This window comes from Hakea prostrata, chromosome 7, assembly GCF_041222555.1.
Source record: "Hakea prostrata isolate BN-2017 chromosome 7, UWA_Hpros_2, whole genome shotgun sequence".
Classification (NCBI taxonomy): domain Eukaryota; kingdom Viridiplantae; phylum Streptophyta; class Magnoliopsida; order Proteales; family Proteaceae; genus Hakea; species Hakea prostrata.
In genome coordinates, this window is record NC_142606.1 from 42,964,916 (window position 1) to 42,987,682 (window position 22,767).

Genomic DNA, 22,767 nt, shown 5'->3' on the forward strand with positions numbered 1-22,767 from the left:
GTATTTCTATAGAAGATATTCCTTGGACAGCATTGATTCTAAGGGAGCTTGATCAAGATGCAACAGTGCCTATTCTTTGTGAGCCAATTGATATGATCACGACCCAGTGAAGTTGGGTGTAAATGGGGCAACTGATGTTGCAAGAATGAGTGAAGGATCCTTGTAATCTAATCTACTTATACTAGAGTATTTTTCACTTATTAATACAAATGACATTTTAGCGGAAAAAAATGTGGTTAAGCCTTGAGTATTTTTCACTTATTAATACAAATGACATTTTAGCGGAAAAAAATGTGGTTAAGCCTTGAGTAAATTATAAAGGTAATTCTATTTTGCTCAAGTGGTCATTGGATGCGCCCTTTTTACTTTTACCTTTTTTTTCTTTAATTATAAACTATGCTATGGGCCAATTGGGCTTCAAGCAATCCAGCACTCAAGTATACCCTTATTCTTTGGTGTACGAGCATGAGGCGGTATTACTCATGGAGTTAACAATGCAATCATTAAGGGTGGCACAACAACATGGCCTAAACCCTGACAAGTACTCATATGCTATCATGGTTGAGTCAAACGATCTGGACAAGAAAGTGCCTTGGAAATCCTAAAAGTTCAAAAGCGTAGAGTGGCACAAATTTATGATTGGACAATAAGGACTAAGAACTCAAAGGAAGGGGACTTGGTTCGAGTCCGGATCTGCAACCCCATCGGGGAGCACAAAGTGCTCCCCGACAGTTTACCACCACAAAAAACAGGGGGGACCAGGGTGGTGATGGGAGGGTTTTCTCTCTTTTTTTTTTTTTTTTTTTTTTTACATTTTTGAGGTGGGGCCCACCACTTTTTGTGGTGGAAAAACCGTCGGGGAGCACTTTGTGCTCCCCGTCGGGGGTGATGATCCGGATTCACTTGGTCCTCAAACCAGTACTCTTCATCTAGATAAAGGATCCAAAGCTTGCTAAGTGGTCACCCAATTGGGAGCACCCTTTGAGGATTTCCCAAGTCAAAAAAGGGGGTATATACAGGCTCCAAGACCTAGATGGTTGGATTCATTAAATAGAAAATTCCTTAAGGCCTACATGCCCAGCTCGTGAGACTCAAAAATTATGACAAAAATCTAGGAGCTAACAACTGAGAAAAAATGCTCTTGCTTACAACACTTTTACTAAACCCTTGATCGAGTGGTGCTCATTAGTAACTACTTGGGCCAAAAGGTAGGTAAAAGGACGAAGGGCAAGCAGTACTTTTCCAACCCTTGCCATAAGCATTGTCGATTGATTAGAAGCACCTATTGTAAAACCCAGCCCTAACCCTGACCTGTAAACCCTGTTGTTTGTAGGTTCAACAACCCGAAGTAGGGCAAGAAGTCAACTTTGGGCCATTTCAGTTGAAGACTTGATGGCTGGAGTGGAATCCTTAAGTATGGATGTCAATGCCCCTGCTATGGAAACTGCACACTGATGAAGATTGGATTAGTTGATGGACTTGGAGTGCTCTCTGTATTGGTTTGAAGACATTTCTACCAACTAGGTATATCACTTTAGGTGTGTGCAAAACCCCTTAATGTTTAGACTTGATCTGAGCCTTCAATTCTCTGTTTTGAAGTTGCTGCTCTGATTGGTCGACTCATTGGTCGACTGGACCAGTCGACCAATCAATCGACCAATTGATTCTGTTTTCGAAATTTGAATCGTGGCTACTCTATTTAAGCCTAATCTCGGGAATACTCCGCCTCATCTGCCTCCTAAGCCTCTAGAACGAGTTAGAACCCTATTCTAATCGTTTCCCTTGCATCCTTAGTTGATATCTCGCAAGAACTCAAGCAATCCTCATCCTCCTGCATCAAAGGTATGTGTATGATCTCTTTCCTCTCTATCTTTGATTTTCTTTTCTTGAATCTGTTCATGATTGAGATCAGGAAGATGATGCTGCATTCTTGCAACCATCTATTCCATGATCTCATCATGTTCCTTGAAATCTATGATCATCATCATGATCTCAACCCTTGCCAATTGAATCCTGGAAACCCTAACCCTTGAAACCCTAACCTTGTGTGGTCATCAGGAGAACCTTTTGGTAAACCCCCCATGTGAGGGAAACCTCATGGGTAATGTAGAAGTTGATCTAAATTCAATGTTCTTTAATTCTTCTTGTTGTAATTGACCTAACAATTTACCTCCCTTCATCCGGAACTCTCAACCTTTTCATGGGAACCAAAAAGGGTGAAACCCTAATTTCTTGGGTAAGATCAAGAACCCCTATTTTGATCATGTTAGAAGACTCTCACTTTATTTTCCTTACTAGAATTGTAACCTATTAATTTTATTTCCTTACCCTTGATCATATTATATTTTTCCGTCATAATCTATGTTTAACCTAATTAGGTTAACTTTCTGATTCCTGAGTTGTGACCTGGAAACTTGATTTGATAAATGGTTTGTTGTCCTCTATAGACTTAGATGTTTTCATTAAAGTTTCCCCCTTATTTTGTACCCTTTTGAACCACCAAATTCGGATTCATATTCTAAAAAATTCTGATTTTTGAAGGCTACTGTCTCTGTTGGTCGACTGGGGCAGTAGACCAATCAGTTGACCAATGGGTACATCAACCCCATTCTTGGTTTGTTTTGATTGAATTGTGATCTTTCCTTCTATGTATCTTTCCTAACTCATAGTATACACTTGTTTAAAACTCTTTTCTCAGGTTTAGTCAAGGTCTTACTTGATTCTCTAAGTTCCTTTACGAATTAGAAGGTAAGGACAGTTAATTCCTTAACTACATAGATTACTTGTTCTCTGGTTTCTACTTTGTGAAACTATGAGATTACCTACTGTTGTTGTACTTTAATTCTGATCTCCTACTGGGAGAACACTAGCACTTGTTTATATCATCTTTTTCATTATTCATGTTAGATGAATTACTTATTGCTGCTTAATCTGATTTTGCTTTTACATTCTCTTTTATATGATGAAGTACTGGTTGTGTATGTCATGACTGATCTGAGAATGTGTTTCATTAAGTTTGGTTTGGGATTGGGAGGTGTCCTTTTGACACTTCTGTCCTTGGACATTATCGGAAATAGTATGGGATGTTTTCGGGGTTGCCCGTCAACACTTTCCCGAATCATTGGTTGTCAATTGAGACCGAACGACCAGTGGTAGCAATGGGGATTCACGGGCACTCAAGACTGGTGAGTTATATCCGTGAGAGGACGGGAATCACATTGTGGGGGCCATTTATTGGAGGGTTGCATATGGCTAGACTTGGGCTCATGGGCGCTCGAGACCGGTGAGTTATATCCGTGAGGGGACATGAGAGCTTCCCGTTTACCATATGTGGATAACCAATAGGGTTGATGAGTCCGTATTTGAGAGAGTCGGATACGCTGACTCTAGTGGAAAGGATACCGGAAAGGATCCCGAGAGGGGAGGAATGGAAGTATCTGGACCTGACTTGATGTAACTGACTAGATGACTTGCATTGGGCTAGGCTTTTCCTTGACATGCGCCGATACTTATGCCAAATGGTTGTGAGAGAGTGTGTTGACTTAACCCCCTACCATGGTTTGTCCGAGAGGGATGCCCGGACCCATTACCAACAGGAGCCGTATGTGTGACCTACCCAAAGAAGTACGGTGCTATGACTTAAAGCATGTCTGCCATAGAGACCAGTATACATAGAGTTAGATGCATTCATACATTATCTGTTTCATATTGCATTGCATCTTGTTATGTTTTGCCATATGTTGTTTATGTTGTTATGGATTAACTTGCCTTACTGAGTTTCTTCGAAACTCATTCCTTTTTTACATTGTTAGACTATTCTACAAGTACTGAATTCTATGGCGAACAGTTCGATGAAGCGCAAGCCGATGAAGCGTACTACACGCAAGGTGTTGGCAACCATCAAGATTACTTTGATGATCCCTCAGTTGATCAAGATGCGTACTACAATTAAAGACAACGTATATGTGGAACGTCTCAAATGGATTGATGAAGTCCACTATTTTGAAGACGTTATTTATAGAATAGAAAACCCTGATGTTAGAATTTTCTCTTAGTTCCATTGTTTTAGATATTATTTCTTTAGACTTACATTCTGCGTTCCGCTGTATTTTGTGGAGTGAGTTTCCGTCTCACTCTATTTCTTTTGATGTGATTACATCTGGTATCATTTTGCACTCTGATTATATTGATTATTCATTTCTTGGCTTTAATCTTTTGTTATACTATTTAAACCCTGATTATTTCCTGTTTATGATTATGTAATTGTATATGTGGGAGGATGATTTCCTCATTACTTGATCTTCGGGGTTGTGGATCACACTCTCGGGTATGCCAGTTAGGGTACCGGCTGGGAGGATGTGACACCTATGACCTTAGGATGACATGCGGACAGCTTTGAGCTTATCTCTTCGTGGAGGTTTTTTAAGCCTTGAGCTTCCTCACAGACAGCTAAGATCTACGAGTTGTAGTCGACTCTGGTGCATTCCAGTTCGACGATCGTGGCCTTTAGGGCTTTGGTTTTGTTGGACGCTAGTATGTCTCAGTGGGATAGATGTTGAAGCCTATCTTTAGTTTTGAGAGGCTAGGCTGTGACATCCCTAAGCTTGGATGAATCTTCCTCAACTTGAACTAAGAGCCATCTTGGTCCTTTGACTTCCTTGGAGAACATGGACAAAGCTCCTTTTACCAAGGACATGCGTGAGTATCAATCACCTGGAGTCTCGGATGAGGATAGCAAGAGCTGTATACCATTTACGGCCTTAGGAAGCTTGAGTTTGGGAAGCCCTTTATGGATAGAAATTACACAAGGTAAGGACAATCCATAGGGCATCTTATCATTCATTATGCATTTGAAGTTTTTTAAGGGCAGATGGACAACTTGGAAAGCTAGTCCGGGAGGGCCAGATGGATAGATATCCTATCATGATCCTACTTTCAAGTTAAGCGTTGTGCATGACCTCAGCTCCTACTCTATCTTGAAGCGTCCAGATGTCTTTGTGTGGCATTCCTATCTCATCCTTGGAGACCAAGCCATTAGGGAGTAGAATGGTCTTAGGAACCCTTAAGCAAAGAAAAAAGAGATCACACCAAAGAGTGGGCCTTGTCCTTAGGGGAAAACTCAGTGGGGGGGGGGGGAGGACCCTTTTTGTTTCTCAAGTTGTGGCCCTGATCCCTCCTTGGGTTAGTTGGCACCATGAAGAGGAGCTGAGAAGTGAGGTTGTAGAAGGTAAGAAAAAGATAAAATTTCTGGAAAGAGGGAATCCACTAAAGGCTATCGAAAAAATTACTTGGTGGGCCTTTGAGTGGTGGCTGCTTAGTCATGACCTCTCACGAAGAGGTAGCTAAGCCAAAAGCCATAGAGACATCACTTGAGCCACAAATTTGCAGGAATCAAAATACGTCATCCACCATAACAAGGAGGGTGAAGCGCAAGGCTTGTGGGAGTATATATATTGGTATTGGAAACTCAAATAGGACGAGTCATCCCAGAGCAATGATGCTCTGGGACAATAGAGAAAGTAGAAAGCATAATCTCCTGAAAGATACTTAGTTCTTTGAAGTGAGATCCCCATGTACTATTGCGAATCTGGCTAATCCATTGATTCCAAGCATTGAGCGGGGTAGCCCAAAAACGATTAAAAACATTTCAAAATTGTAATATTGTGGGGGATGTAGGGTGGCTAGAAGGTGTTCTTCCCATGGAGGGGAAAGTTGGGTAGTCCAGGGGACTAAAAGCAGTTAGGGCCAAGGATTGTTTTGGAATCAGTTGAGGTTAGAATGCTTGTACAAACACCGGAAGCCAATAGGGATTTCCTAGATTTCATAAGACTAGCCTTCAGATTCAAAGCCGCAGGGCCGTCAGTTGTCATGATTGCAGGAGCCAAATGGTAGCCATGCAACAAATTCAAGATGTTGCATGTTGGTAATTGGGTAGCAAGTTAAAAGTGAGAGTTGTTAATGTTGTATTATTTTTAATATAATAAAATAATATATGTTTCATTTTATTGGATTTGTAAGTGCGGAAAACTTTCCTTAATTTATTTTAGGAAAGTGTTTTTTTATATAGTCCCACATTGGAAACCAAGGTGTCGGAATCCAGGTTAATTAATAGGTACCACCTATTAACTTTGATTTATAGTAATCAGACACGCCAATGTGTGTGTAGTGTATGAGCGAGGACGGTGTACCGTTCGAGTGCGCTCGCGCACACGCATGCGTGGCGTGGGCTATTAAGGCGTTTATGGCACACGCACTTAGCACTTAGCACTTAGCATCGCTTCGAGCGAGATCAGATCTGAACCGTGTATTTTGATCTAGGGCGATGGAAGTAGATCCATAAATATCCTTTTTGATGGTTCAATATGGACCGTTAGATCGTGCGGCCGAATGATCCAACGGCTCATATTTGAACGTCAGCATTCGTATCCCTACAGAGAGGTGCACTCATACGAACAGAGTCATAAACTATTCAGAAGAGGCACCTCAATGCCTATAAATACATTCTAGCTTCACAACAGCAAGATAGATGAAAATATCTTTGTTCTTGAGTTTTGTTTGTGCTTAGCAAAACTTGGGAGATTCAACTCAAGTTGTGCTTCTTTGTATCCTGGGAGACGGTTCGCAGTACCTCATAGCACCTTGATGTGAGGGCGAATTACGTCTTAAGGAAAGCGACGTTGTGATGCGCCTAGAAGTTCCAACTTTCATACTGTGTTCTTTTGTTCGTTTCTTTTAAAGGTAATTGGGTAGCAAGTTACTAGCGAAAGGCGATTAAGTGATGTTAACTAAGTCAAAGTGGATTTAGCAAGATTCATGGAAAGATCACATGACCGTTAGATTTCAAGTTAGCAAGTGTTATTAATATAACAGTCATAGCAAGCAAAGTCAGCCTCTGAAAACGAATTGTCATAAATTAGTTCTGGAGTGAACCAGACAAATAAAGTTGGGTCAAAATAGTGCTAGCACAGAACGAAATCAGATCCTCTCAACCCGATGTGGGACTAAATAAAACCATGTATAAAAGACACAATTAAAACAGATATTTATATAAAATAAGTTTTAAACATATTTACAACAATCCCCCACAATAATTAAAACTTCAAATACAAAGGCTGAAGACTCAAGCAGTAGTGAACACATTAGATACAATAGGACACTTCGTTGTAGATGTCTTTCGGACTTGAATCTACACTAGATCTGATAAAGCACGCTATAGAGTACCGGTGAAGTCTGACTTTTTGAACCTATCCTCTTCAGTGTAGCTGGCTACTCCACCATTCATATCCAATTGGTCAACCTTCCTACAACCCCTTTATAAAGAGAAATAGACATTTTATCGGCCTTGTCTCGAATCTTGGTCTCACAAATATTTAAGGAAGTTTGCTTGTGTAACATTTCCAACTGAAGGCGGCCTCACCCTCTATATCTGTTTAGGTCAGCATTAGGTGTGCACCACATCTGACACACCCCCACATTAGTGAGCTACGCTTGATTAAGAGTCAGGCACTCATCCTATCAACGATATGGTGGTACTACTTTACTATATTTATTCAGAATGGGTTTAGTAGTACAAACAGGTCATCTAGTGACTTCGTTGCTTACCCTTTGAACCTAATTCAGGATTTAACCTCTTCACATAGGTTGGGTGTCCATCACATGACCTATGTCACAGTTCTTAATCCCATTCCCGTAACTGCTTCATTAAAAGCTCTTGTAGGCATAGCTTTAGTGAACATATCAGCTAAATTCTCCTCTGATTTTACGTAATCAATTGCAATTATTGTTCCTTCATCAATGAATTGCCTTATAAGATTATGTCGAAGACGTATGTGTCTTCTTTTCCCATTATATACCTGATTCTTGGCCCTTCCTATAGCTGCTTTATTGTCACAGTGCAGCGATATAGGTGGCATTGGTTTGGGCCATAGAGGTATGTCTGCAATCATGTTTCTTAGCCATTCAGCTTCACTCCATATAGAATGACACTGACAAAATTGATGGAACTACAAGCTCATTTGAAGGAGTTACTTGATAAAGGGGTTCATCCAACCCAATTTATCACCATGGGGTGCTTTGGTTCTTTTGGTAAAGAAGGATGGCAGTACATGGTTATGCATAGACTATCGTGAGTTGAACAAGTTGACTATCAAGAACTAGTATCATCTTCCTAGAATCAATGATTTATTAGGTTAGTTGAAAGGTGCAATAGTGTTCCCAAAGACTAATCTAAGATATGGGTGTCACCAATTGAGAGTGAAAGCCAGTGATATTTGCAAGACTGCATTCAAGGTGATATATGAGCATTATGAGTTTAGGGTTATGCCTTTCAAACTCACTAATGTGCCTACAACATTCATGGATCTTATGAACCAAGTATTTCAAGATATGCTGGACAAGTTCGTAATTGTGTTTATTGACGACATTCAGATCTATTCGAAGGATGAAAAGGAATATGCTGAGCACTTGAGATTTGCTTTGCAACAGTTGAGAGAGAAGAGGTTGTTTGCAAAAATTTAGTAAATGTGAATTATGGTTCTCTAGAGTGGTATTTTTGGGACATATAACAATAGATGAAGGTATTAGAGTTGATCCATCAAAGGTAAAGGTTGTGGCAGATTGGGATTAACCAATGACAGTCATAAAAATTAGAGGTTTTCTGGGTATGCCCTAATATTTTGGTGTTACATTGAGAATTTATCTAGATTTTTGGGTCTATGACAAAGCTTACTAGGAAAATAGTTGAGTTTGAGTGGAATGAATCATGTGAGAAGAATTTCCAAGAATTTAAGATGAGATTTACTAAGTTCTACAGTTGACAATACTAGATGTTACATCCCTCCAGCCGGTACCTTATTTGGAATACCCGTAGGTGTGATCCATAGCCCCGAAGATCAAGTTTAGGAACGATCATATCCACTTAGCGCAATAACATAATCAAAAGCAAGAAAAATCATTGTATTCAAGTAATTTAATAATAAAATCAAGAAAGGATCTTAGAAGGATCACAAAAGAATATCATAGTGCGGAAAAACAAGATACAAATCAAAAGATAATTGTAGAGTATAGAGGAAATATACTCCACAAACAAAGCGGAAGGTAGATCAAAAATCTAAAGCAATATCTAAGCTATTAGAATTAAAATATAAGACTAGAAGAACAAAGTAAACAAATCAAAATCTTCTGTCGGCTCTCCTTCTTCTTCAGTCTTCATCTTCTTCACCTTAGGGTTGTACTCTTGTAACTCCGGGTCAGCTTCTAGCTCATGACCCATTGGCAAACAAGATGATGCCGGTTGCCATCAATAGGAGTCATCCGTGCAGTCCAAACTTTGAGCTGGTCACACCACTGTTCATGACCTTCTCCAATGACTTCCAAAGTTGAACCAAGTAAGGAAGGGTCCTCCATACTGAAGCATGAGTTCTCTTCCATTCCTGCAAAAGCATCTAGAAACAAGTCCCCTAAAGGGTAAGGTCAAAAAGAATTTTGCAAGTAGTCCAATCACAACAAACTTCTTCACTCACAGTCAAAGCAATCATAAATGCAATGATATGAGACAATGGATGTAAGTATGCTTCTAACTCTACATATGCTGGTCTCTACTGGCAGACATGCTTTAAGTCATAGCACCATACTCCTCTGGGTAGGTCTCAAATTAGTCTCCCTCAACCATCTTGGTATCTTGGGTTCTCCGGTGGTAATTGGGTCCTGCACCCCTCTCGGACATTCCATGGCTGGGGTTTAGGTCACCGCTCTCTCACAAAACCATTGATATGAGTACTGGTGCATGTCAAGGTTAATCTTAGCCCAATGCAAGTCCTCTACTTAGTTATATCAACTTAGGGTTAGATACTTCCATTCCTTGCCTCTCGCAATCCTTTCAGGTATCTTTCCTACTAGAGTCATCGTATCCTATGGCTACAACCAACTTGGACTACAGACTCATTAACCCTATTGGTCATCCACAAATAGCAAACAGGAAGTTCTCATGTTTTCTCACGGGTTAGTTACCGGTCTTGAGCGCCCATGAGCCCAAGTCTACTACTGCAACCCTACCAATGAATGGCCCCCACAATGTGATTCATGTCCTCTCATGGGTTGGTTACCGGTCTTGAGCACCCACAAACCCCCATTGCTGCCACAGGTCACTCGGTCTCAATTCTCTTCCGAATTGGGTATGATATAATAGGGTATTCCTAGCCAAACACTTCTAGACATGCTCTAGGTATGTCAACCAGTAAATCGGGAAAGCGCCAAGGGGCACCATAGGAATGCGTCCCGTACCACCTCCAATGGTGCCCAATGACAGAAATGCCAAAAGGGCATTTCCCATTCCCCAATCACAACCTAGGCATTCACATCACATCATGCTTTCATACATATCACATTCACATTCACATCATAGTCCAAATCACATTCACATTACTTCATAATCAATTCTAATATGTAAATCCCAGTAGAATATGCTACTGTAATTATAGAAGTAATACAATGTTAAAAAGGTAACATAATAGTAGCTAAATCATTACATTCAAATCACATCATAACAAGGTATGTAAATATGCATGTTGTGAGTGGAGTACTCACCTTGAATTCAACTTCGTAAACTTCGAGAAAGAGATCAATGGGCAAGTCCAAGATCACCAAAATAACCCTAAACAAACATCTATTGAACATAAGGAACAAACCCTAACGATTAGAGACAAAACGGAAGCAAAACAGAGCAAAATTGGAGTTACTGACTCTGTGGGTTGACTGGCTGGGTCTACTGGCCCAATCGATCCAGGCGGTCGACCCAGCGAACAATACAGGATAGAAAACCCTAAATCAGTCATAACTTCTTCGTTTGAAGTCCGATTACTCTGAAATTCGAAGGGGAGTTCCCAGAAACATACTCAGACTATCTTGGATGATTCAAGCATCAAATAAAATCAAAGGAAAAGAATTGTAATCGAACCATAAAATTAGGGTTTTACCGAAGAGAGTTTGTGTATCTCATGGGAAGACTAAAGAGAAAGGGGTTTCACTCTAGGAAAGAAAGAATAGTATTTCAAAATCAAGAATTGGCATTGGGAAGGGTCTAACAAGAACAAGAAAACAAGGTCTTCAAATGGATACTCCTTCTTGAAGGTTACCCTAAAACTTCCATTCAAAAACAACCCATCGCAGATTCACAAAGAGAAAAGGGAAAGAAATTCACCCAAAAATTATGGGGATATAAGGAAAGGTCATGGTAATGGTATGAGGTCTTCCTCATAATCATAAAGATAGGTAGAAAGTAAAGGAGATAGTAACTCATGGTCTTAGGCAAGATAAAAAACATGGAACATCACCATATGGCTTCAAGGGAGAACATAGAGTGAATGGGGATTCACTCTAAGACCATGAGAATCAGAGATTACAGTAGTGTAATACCTTCCTCATAATCAAAACAATTAGAAGAAATAGTAGAGAGAGTAGATCTAGAGAGAAACAAATTGATTACTAAACTTGAAGAAGAAGATTCGATGGAGAAACTCTAACGGATGCTTGGGGATCTTCCTTGGCTTCGAAGAGGAGGTTCTAAGGTCCTTCCCACATTCTCTAGAGGCTTAGAAACATAATGGGGCTGATTACCACGAAATCCCAATAAATAGAGCATCAAAACCCTAAAAAAAAAATTAGAGTTTTACCAAATTGCCCCTAACACTATGGCTCGATGGCCCAGTCGACCCAAGCAGTCGACACAGGTGACCAGTAAGCCCAGATCAAGGAAATTGAAGCTCCAAACCTCAAGATTTTCAGTGGGGCTTCTCCTAACTCTACAAGCAACTTACCAATCATTGAGGGACCTTCCAAACCATGTCCAACTAGGCTTCAAGTCCATCAACTAAGCTCTTCAACATCAAGATGCAGTTCAAATCCAAAATAGAAAAGGTTTCCAAGAGGGAACTCCATCATCAATCTCTATGGGTTTTTGGTCAAACACCATGTCTTCCACTGAGATGGCCCATAAAGCCTTCTTCCTTCACTTCGGGTCTTTGGATCTACACTAAGGGAGAGGTTTGACTTGAATTCCTAGGACCTTCCGTAGATATCAACATTGTGCTCAAGGTCCAACTTCAAGGTCAAACAACAAACAATCTCTTCTTCATCCAAAACAGACAGGGTGTCCAAGTTAGGGTTTGGGCTGGATTTCACACTAGATGATTTTGGAGGCTTGACTGTGTTTACAAATGCATCCAAAGTTGGATTGGGATGTGACTTGACGCAGAATGGCTCATGGCTAGGTAGTCGCATATGCTTGTAGGCAACTGAAGGACTATGAAAATAACTATTCTACATATGATTTGGAACTTGCAGCAGTAGTATTTGTCTTAAAGATATGGCATCATTATATATATGGTGAGAGAATAACTATATACACCAACCACAAGAGCTTAAAGTATTTTTCACCTAAAAGGAGCTGAACATGAGGCAAGGTAGATGGTTGGAATTGATAAGGGATCATGACTGCGATATTCAGTATCACCCAGGGAAGGAAAATGTGGTTGCCAATGCTTTAAGTAGGAAGAGAAACCGACAGTCTGTAGATCTACCATCTCTTAGGAAGCCCTTGTTATACTTCTTCATTGAATGTGGATTAGAGGTTTTTCTAGAAGGTTCAAAAGCTATCCTAGCAGCCATATCAATTCAGCTGAACCTGATGGTACTTTGATGCTCAAAGGAAGAATTTTTGTACAACCAATGGAAGAAATTAGGAAAGAGATCCTAGGTGAAGCTCATCAGTCTGTTTTCAGCATTCATCCTAGCATGAAGAATGACGTTGAAGACTTTTGTTGCCAAATGTAGTAATTGCTAGTGAATGAAAGCTATTAGACAAGCATCGTCAAGTCTCCTGTAACCACTCCCTATACCTAGCTAAAAGTGGGAAGACATTGCTATGGATTTTATCAAAGGTTGCCTCATACAAGAAAAGGAAATGATATGGTATGGGTAGTAATGGATAGATTGACCAAATCAACTCATTTCACATCAACCAAAATTGCCTATACTATGGACAAGTTGGCAAGACTGTATGCTGATAATATTGTAATATTACATGGAGTACCAGTTAATATTATAACGGATAGAGATCCAAGGTTCACCTCTTCATTATGGAACAACCTACAGAAAGTACTAGGGACCCAATTGAATCTGAGTACAATTCATCATCCTCAGACAGATTGACAATCAGAAAGGACCATCCAAATACTAAAGGACACGCTATAAGCTTGTGTTTTGGATATGGGTGGTAACTAGGATGACCACCTGGCCTTGGTATAGTTTGCCTACAACAACAACTATCAATCAACAATTGACATGACCCCATTCAATGCTTTATATGGGAGTACATGTAGGACTCCCCTCAACTAGGATGAAGTGGGAGAAAGACGAATTTTGGGTCCTAAATTGATAGAGACCACTAGTTCTATTGTTGATATGATAATGGAAAGGATTAAGGTTGTACAATCTAGGTAGAAGTCCGATGCGGATAAAAGAAGAACGGGCTTGGACTTTCAAGTTGGTTAACGAGCATTCCTAAAGGTGTCACTAATGGAAGGTGTGATGAAGTTCAACATTAAAGGGAAGCTTAGCCCCAGGTATATGGACGTTTTGAAATCATTGAGAAGGTTGGGCTAGTTGCATTTAGATTAGCCCTTCCTCCTTCATTGGTTGGTGTGCATGATATGTTCCATGTTTCTATGCTGAGGCAATGCATACAAACCCAGAGCATCTTTTCTAGCAAGAGCTTATAGATTTGACTACAGTTCTTGTCACATCCACCCAGGGGATACCCTATCTGGAATACCCGGTGGAGTGATCCACAACCCAAAAGATCAAGTTTAGGAACGATCATAACCACTTGGCACAATAACTTAATCAAAAGCAAGAACAATTCATAGTTTTCAAGTAATTTAATAATCAAAGTCAAGGAAAGAATATCAGAAGAATCACAAGGAACATCAGAGTGCGGAAAAGATAGCAATAAAATAAATAATTGAAATGTGGAAGTTGGCGGAAACCCACTCTACAACAATAACGGAAGGTAGATCGAATAAAAGTAAAGGTTACAACTGGTTCTCAAAAGAAGGGAAAGAACAGGTAAGCAACTAAATTACAGTTTCTTCTAGCTTATACAATGTTTCCTAAATAACAAAATCATAAGAAACTAAGCCAGGCCGAATCTACTCCTGACAAATATTAGTCTCGGACTGCTAGTCTTTATCAATGTGTTCACCGCAACCAGTGTGGTACGAGTCACTAACTTGGTCTTCAGAGAGTTGACCGTTACAGTCAACAGTAGTAGTTCCTGCAGAAAAGTCTAACAAAATATGTTGCAAAAAGAAGTGAGTTCAAAAGAACTCAGCAAGGCAGTCATTCCATAAAACATAAGCCATATGATACAAACCACAACATGATGCAATATGTTATGAAACACATGATGCAAGTATGATTCTAACTCTATGAATGCTAGTCTCTAAGGTAGACATGCTTTAAGTCATAGCACCATACTTCTTTGGGTCATCAGTCACTCCCCCTCAACCCATTCCATATCTTGGGTCTGCCGTGGTAGTTGGGTAAAGTCCTCTCAAACCATGGTAGGGGATTCGGTCACCACTCGCTCACATCACCATTTGGTATAAGTATTGGCGCATGTCGGGTAAAGCCTAGCCCAATGTAAGTCATCTACTCAGTCATATCAACTCAGATCCAGATACGTCCATTCCTCGCCCTGGGCGATCCTTTCCGGTATCCTTCACACTAGAGTCAGCGTAATCCTGGATTACGGACTCATCAACCCTATTGGTCATCCACAAATAGTAAACGGGAAGCTCTCACGTCCTCTCATGGGTTGGTTACCGGTCTTGAGTGCCCGTGAGCCCAAGTCTAGCTATTTGCAACCCTACCAATAAATGGCCCCTTTCGGGTATCCCTAGTATGGTTTATGTCCTCTCATGGTTTGGTTACCAGTCTTGAGCACCCATCAAACCATTCCCTATCACGGGTCATTCGGTCTCAATGCCCTTCCGATTCGGGTCTGATACGACAGGGACATCCTAGCCACACAACTAGACAATCCTATGTATGCCATCCAATAACTCGGAAAAGTGTCGATGGGCACCTTCAGAGAACATCCCATATTATTCCCTCCGATGCCCAAGGACAGAAGCGTCAATAGAACACTCCCCAGTCCCAAATTATACCTAAGCAACCACATACTCAAGTCCAACATCTCACATACATTTGATACATCATCATAATGGAAGTTCAATCATAATATTGAAATGATTCATCATAAGTATAAGTGACAATAATAATTAATCATTATAACAAGAATATATGAAATCACAATACAACTATTCTAAAGCATGTATAACAATCCTATGATGTTCAAAAGTAATAAAGAGACCATGTTCACCAAGTTATGAAAATCAAGGCATAAGCCCATAGCCTATGTTTTAGCAAATGAACCAGATTTATCTAATTAATATTTTTTCCCCATCCCATCAAATAAGCTTCCTGCAAATCACATACCTAGATTATTCTCAAGAAGAAAAAGGAAAGCCAGATGTGGATATTGCCCTATATTATTTCAACTTAAATCCAATCAAACTTGAGAAGCAAATTCATGGATCTCTTGAAGACAATGTCAAGCTTGAGTTGGGAACTATCGGAGATTGAAGATTTCAAGCTATTGAGACAGTAAATTCATGTGACTCTTTGGGCATCGAGTGATTCTTTTTTTCCTCCGAAAATTAATCCTTCTTTTGTGAATTTAGTATATCAATTTAGGACTTCTAATTGTAGTTTATATTAAGTTTTACACTTAAAAAGTAAATAAACATAATGGCACTGTTAGATAAAATTATAGTTTCAATGGTCAAGGGGGTCTTTCAACCGTTATACATAATCAATTTAAAGGCCTCTATTTTAGGGCGTTGGAGCAATTTGCTAAAAAAAGAAATTCCAAATGATAGAAATGAGGGTAATATTGCATTTTGTTTTCTTAATTTTAATGGAGGACAAAATTGACATGACATATCCAATATTAACAGCCAACACCGTTAGAAGTGAGGGGGAAAATAGTAATTTCATAAAGAAAATGGTTAGATTAATAATTAAGCTATAGTAGGCGGTGCAATAGTGGTTATCCTTTTTTCATATGTAGCTAAATTGATATGAGATACTCTCAAAAATTAACTTCTTGACATGTGTCTCCAATAGAGCAAATAACCCAAAGTTGGTTTGCTTAATCCAAACCATAATGGCTCTCTGTTTACCAGAATTATTCAAACCCCTGACGTCCTGTAATTGGATCAGATTCGGGTCAGATAAGAAAAACCCTATCCGATTCCATTCCAATAGATATTTACAAAATGTGTCGGAATTCAAATATGAAACTCCATCAAATATCCAATAATTATCGGATCCAATCAACTATATAATTTCTAATTGTCGACTGTCATTTTTCGTCTTTGATTTCCAAATGCGGTTGCTTGATTACCAGTTTTGGTATCCAGTTACGGTATCCAGTTACCAGCGTTCTTGGAGAAAAAAAATGTATTATCTAATGGTTTTTCCATAGTTTAGGGTGAGTTCATCATGTTAACTAGGGTTTTGGTATAGACTTTAGGGAGTGACAAAATGTCATTTGGTGAGGAACGATTAAAACGTAAGCATGCTATATTAGTTTATTAGAAAAAGGTACATTTTACTCTAATCCGATATTTATCCAACCTGAGAAGCAATTATCTAAATCCAAATCTTGTTGTTTATCAAATGAATTTGGATATCTTTCCGTAAGAAAATTCCGAATTTGGACCCTTAAATAATTACAAATATCAATTAGAGGTGGCTATCTATTTACAGGTTTACTTGAAGTTCCAACCCACAAATTTTCATGGCAGAGTAGTAGAAGAAGGTTGCTGTCTAACTCGGCCACATGGGCTTCTATCTCTAACCCGAGTGGGTGTGTTATGAGCCACCTGATCATGATTTGGATCATGATCATCCACTCCAAGTAAGGGATTCTTACAGTTGTTCTTGCCGGCTAAGTCCTTGTTGTGGAAGAGATTCATTTAGATGTAAGTTGCCTCCCAGCTTCTCTTCAATTTTTCATTGGAGAAGAAAGGCCAGGGTGCCAATGGTGGATTAGTAGAGCAGTTAAAAGCCCACCCTCCTACCAGGAGATCCTGGGTTTGCACCCATCCGGCGGCACCTATATTAGTAACATTCCACCCATGAAACAATTTCCGTGATATCAGTAATCACCGAACTAAAAAGGGCCCCCGAAACGAGATTGGCGGAATATTGCCCATTTTCTGCCATTTCTCGCGATATATCGGAAAATATCATTTTTTTTCTTTTTCTTTTTTTTTTTTGGTTGCAATTTTTATGCTATTTGTTGAAATTTTTAGGTCATTTCTCTTGCGATTCTATCCCAATCTTACCAATTCTATCCTAATGATTCAAGAATCAAAAGTCAACGTGTTAAATGTAATTAGGAGAATCTACATAGAATAATTTATAGATAGGAAGACATTTTATAGCAAAATCTTCAAGATTAATGAGCAATCTTACCAACTATATTCTATAATCAGTGCTCAAAAGTCAACATGACAAATGTGGTAATATGTTAAATGTGGCTAGGTAGGAGATTTTAAATGGAAGAATTTGTAGGAGATAATTCAAATTTATCACATATTTGCATTAAATTAGGATATGCATCAAATTTACCAAAATTATTGACAAAAAAAAAAAAAAAACCCAAAAATGGAAGCGAAAATTTCCAAATAGGGGGGCAAAATATCGGCGAAATATCTTCGCCCAGTTCCCTGGGCAGCGAACTGGGCGAGATGAAAAAACTTTTGTTCAATTGATTCCAACCCCATATATAAACTCTTTGGCTTCAAAAAAATAAAAAATAAATAAATAAAGGAAGAAAAAGAAGAAGAAGAAAGGCCGGGGAGAAGCAATTTTGCTGAGGTCCTGCGTAATTAATGCGCAAGACCGTCTTAATTGGACGGCTAGATTCATTGTTCTATTAAAATAATGTAAAAAACTGAAATCCAGCTTTTTAAAACGTCGATTCAAGTGACGGTTCGGTTCAGCGCAAACCGTCGGTTCAAGACTAGCGGTTCGTATCCCATCATTTTAGGTATTTTATACCTGATTCAAAATTTAACCTACGAATTCAAAATTTGAATCAAAATATACGGTTGAAAAACCGAAAACACAAAACCCAACCTCGTAGGTATTACGACCTCATTTCAGAATTATACCCAGCGTTTGCTTGAAGCTTTGACGGAGAAGAAGAGAAGAAGCTTCATCCCAAGCTTTGCTCGCATGATTCTCTCATGTTAAACACATCATTTGAAGCTGTAACGGAGAAGAAGAAGAAGTAGCTTGAAGCAGCAGCTTGAAGAACAAGAAGCCATAGTCTGGGTTCTCGTTCCAGCGTTCTGATCTTAAAGAAGAAACACGAAATCGTATGTAAAAATTCTCTCCTAAAATGCTCCTGGTTTACATTATTCATGTCACTTCTTGCTCATTTTGCCATTTACCCTAATTTCAGCACCGCACCACGACAACCAACTAACTGCTCCCGCCGGCAGGTTGCAGAAGATCGTCGCACGGAACTCCCCTTTTACAGTCTTCTTCAGTTCCTACTTCATCGTCTAACGAGCAAGACCGAGCAAGTCCTGCTACTGCCAATCATAATCAACGGCTTGTCTCCCTCGATGTCTTTCGAGGTCTTACTGTTGCGGTATACACCTCAATCTTCCTACAAGCTACAATTCTTTGAGAAGTTTATTTTCTTCACTCCGACTGAAATTAGAGTTCAGACACTTCGTTGACCCCCAAAATTTTTGTTAGTTACAGACTTAGAATTTTATGTAATTTTGTCGCCTTATGTGTGATCGGTCTAGTGTATCTATAACACGGAAATTTAGCTACTAAAACATTTGAGACATTACTGTAATGAGGATTTTCTCAGAGTCGCTTGTTGATTTCTTATTAGCAGCGATTTTAAACCTTTTCTGTGTAGTGCAGTGCAAGCGCCTGTTTTTATTCAAGTACTGCAGAGTAACAATAATATAGGAAACAAGAACATCAAACTTGAAAAAATTGGACGGGAGTCGCCATTCATGATTCTTTATGTACCTACAGAGGCCTGCAGAAATGGTATTCTTGTGGCTTGGGCCACAACAGATTCTGGTGGAAATATTGGTTGCCTTCCTTTCTTTTGCCCGGCTAGTCACCTGAAACTGTGGGTTTTGTTCAAGACATCATCAACAAATGTGACCTTTGAATTGGCTTATTGTGTGTTGATTAGGGTTGGGAGCACAATATCATCATAAGAAAATCTCTTTGTAGAATGGCATCATGTCTTAACCTCAACTATTTAGTCTTCCTCATCTATCTGCTGATTGTAACCAAAGTTTATAGCTGTACTCTCCTTTACAATAGTTTAACAATTAAACTTCACCTGTTAAAAGAAATAGGTAAAGAAGAACAAAATGCATCTCACTAATAAGAACTTGCACCCTAATCTCAAAGCGCAGATGTGCATGTCTAAAAGGCATTTCCTTAATGCCTATAATTAGTTACTCAACCTTTTACAATTAACCTCATAATTTTTGAAAGATGGCTATTTACTTGTGTCAATCTGCTTCTTTCATGGATCAAGGGTCCCTAGAACTTTGTGCTCGTTTTTTAGTTCAAATGTAGATAGCATTTTTTTTAGATTAATTTATGTTCACTTATTGATGAGACTCAATGTATTTTATGACAGGTTCCAGCTTTGCCCATCCATTTACTTTTCAAACATCAGAAATATCTTATTCTTTTTTATTTTATTTTTTAATATTAAAATCTTGATGTTATTGTTAGAGATTTTCTTTGGGTAGGATATGATGATCTAGAACTGCATCGTTCTGCTTCATTTTGGTCTTTTTTTGATTTTCTAAGTAACGGAGCCAAAATCTTGTAAATTCAAGTTAATTTTATAATTGACTAGATATCTACTATGTATAGAAATGTGACAGAATTTCAATTTTGGGATTCTAGCTTAATATCATGTCAAGTATCTCTATATACTTCTATGTTCTTTACCCATGATGATAAATGAGATGTCTAATTGGATGAGCTCAATAAAAAATGTTTTGGCCCAGACCATATTTTACTATTGTTTTGGAGAATTATTCTCAATTTTGGTTTTTTCCTCTTCTTTCAGAATTGGTGGTGAAGATGAGATTCTGTTCCAGGTCTTGAATATGACAACCCAAAGACCTCACTGATTCTGGAAACCCTAGGTGTGATAAGTTCCATCACTACATCCTCTTCTTTTTGTTTGTAATTTTATGCAATTACATTGCAATTCCCTTGATTGAAGTTCTAGCTTGAGCTTTGAATCAGGTTTTCTCTCGTCAAAATCCAAGCAATTTTCTGAAACCCTAGCTTCCTTACATCAAAACACTTAAGGTTTTCCTGCTGAAATTCAGATCAATAACTCATATTCTAATTTCATCAAATATGCAGCCTCTAAAGCTTTTTGCCTGTCTCATTTAAACTCATTTTCTTTAATTTTGAAGTCAAGTTTACATCAAGAACCACATCCTAGGTTTTGAGAGCCTAGCTCAAATCAATTTATTTTTATAGTGTTTCCTTGGAACCATAGAGTCCTGTATGTCATACCATAAAGTGTAATGTTGCATTTTCTTTTCCTGTGCTATGCATTCTGATTCTACATGAGTTTGGCACGCGTACAAATTATTTCTTTTCCTGTGCCATACATTTTGATTCTACATGAGTTTGGCACACGTACAAATTATAACTAGCCATGCATGTGGTGATCATTACAATGACTACTAAAAGATAGTGCTAAATTTAGAGCTACTTAATAGTCAACCTCGATGTTAGTGTTTAACTGTTAGAATTGGATTATTTTGATACAGTTTCTCATCAACCTCATTCTTGGATTGTTTTGATTAATGGCTTTGTGCTTAATTTCTGTTTACTTAGCTTGATTAGATTTTAATTTCTGATTCATCCAGTTAATGATTCTAGTTGATGATGCTGGTGGAGCATTTCCATCCATTAATCACTCCCCATGGTTTGGTGTTACCCTTGCAGACTTTGCAGTGCCATTTTTCCTTTTCAGTGTTGGTGTTTCAATTAGTTTGGTATTCAAGGTAAATTCTAGAACTCTAACTTGAATTTACAGGTACATATATTTGATTCAATTTCATGAAGATTGGTGAAGAACCTTAACTAGACATGATGCACTGGGGTAATCCCATATACAATCCTCTTTATTTGTTCTTACATTTAAATTGAAGTATCATTCAGTGATATTTTTCTGTTGTATTATTTTATAAGATTCATCTGAATTGAGGTTGACCTTTAACTTTATTTTCTCACAGTAATGGAAATTTTGATTTCCTGACACCAATGGAAGTTTACTTTGTGCGAGTTATTGGAAAAGAGTAAGCTCATCCTCTACTTCCATAGGAAAAAGAAATTCTATGCAATGCACTTATTTTGTTGATTCTTCATACATATATATTATTCAAAGAAAGCAAGGCTTCATACTTTAGATAATAGTATTTTACCTTTTTTTTCAATTCTTTGGGTCTTTTGTCAATTATTCAGTTTCCTTTATAATATTATATTCAACTTGATCTTTTATTGTGTGTGAATTTCTTGTTACATCTCTTGTATTCAGTCATCCATCAGAAATGTGATGTTCCTTTTTCACTTGGTTTTATTTTTTATTTTTTATGGCCAAAATTAGTTGAAACTAGAGGTTGTTTTGGTAGGAGTCTTCACACAAATTCCATTGTCCCTCTGTTGGGGACCATATAGAGTTAGCAGAAATGTTAATGGACTTACCCTAAATTGGATACTCAATATTTCTTATGATAGAAAAAAGGGACCAAATCTCATATATTTATCCATGTAATATGTGTTGCCACTGTTATGTATGTGCGTGATTATGTGCATGTTGTATTGTCGAGCTTTACAGTGCCCATGTGTTGAAAAAAAATTGATATTTTTTTGTGTGAATAAAAAATAGAGCAAATTGCACTGGCAACCCAAAATGGAGGCCTTAAAGCACTGACACCCCACTTTATGTTTAAAAAGTACAGAGACCCCAAAATTGGATTTTTATTGGATATATTTGTCAAATTTATTATTGAAAACAATTAAATCACTGTTTATTTTAAAAAAAATATCCGTATAATAAACAGTGTCTGAAAGGTTTTCAGTGACAAATTGGACAAATATATCCATTGAAAATCCAATTTTGGGGTTTCTATGCTTTTTAAACATAAAGTGGGGTGTCCGTGCTTTAAGGCCTCCATTTTGGGGTGCAAGTGCAATTTGCTCTAAAAAAGATAATATAAACAGCCAAAAAGGGAAAGATAGAAAAATACAAGGAGGGAAAAAGGGGGGGGGGACACAAAGGCTATTAGAGCCTCAAAAAGAATAAAGAAGGATCTAGGCATCAGGTAACAACAATATGTCCCTTGGGGGTCTAATAGGGGTTTGGGATTAAGGAAAGAAGGTTTGGAGTTGACATCTTGCAGATGGCTTTCCAAATCTGCTCAAGGGAATGAGATTTGGGGGTCCATCTGCAAAGGTTTCGCTACAACCAAATGTGGGAAACTCAAGCGCCAAATAACAACCTCCCTGCAATGGAGGAAACACCAAAAGAAGAGGTGAGCCTGCAGCAATCCATCT

At 38.6% G+C, this 22,767-nt stretch overlaps 1 long non-coding RNA gene across 1 annotated transcript; it reads left to right on the plus strand.

Moving 5' to 3' along the window:
• Positions 1-18,678: 18,678 nt before the first annotated feature.
• Positions 18,679-21,596, plus strand: LOC149011232 (uncharacterized). The gene is made up of 4 exons (XR_016174614.1): positions 18,679-18,787; positions 21,078-21,136; positions 21,248-21,313; positions 21,447-21,596. It is a non-coding gene; the product is annotated as an uncharacterized LOC149011232 (long non-coding RNA).
• Positions 21,597-22,767: the final 1,171 nt, after the last annotated feature.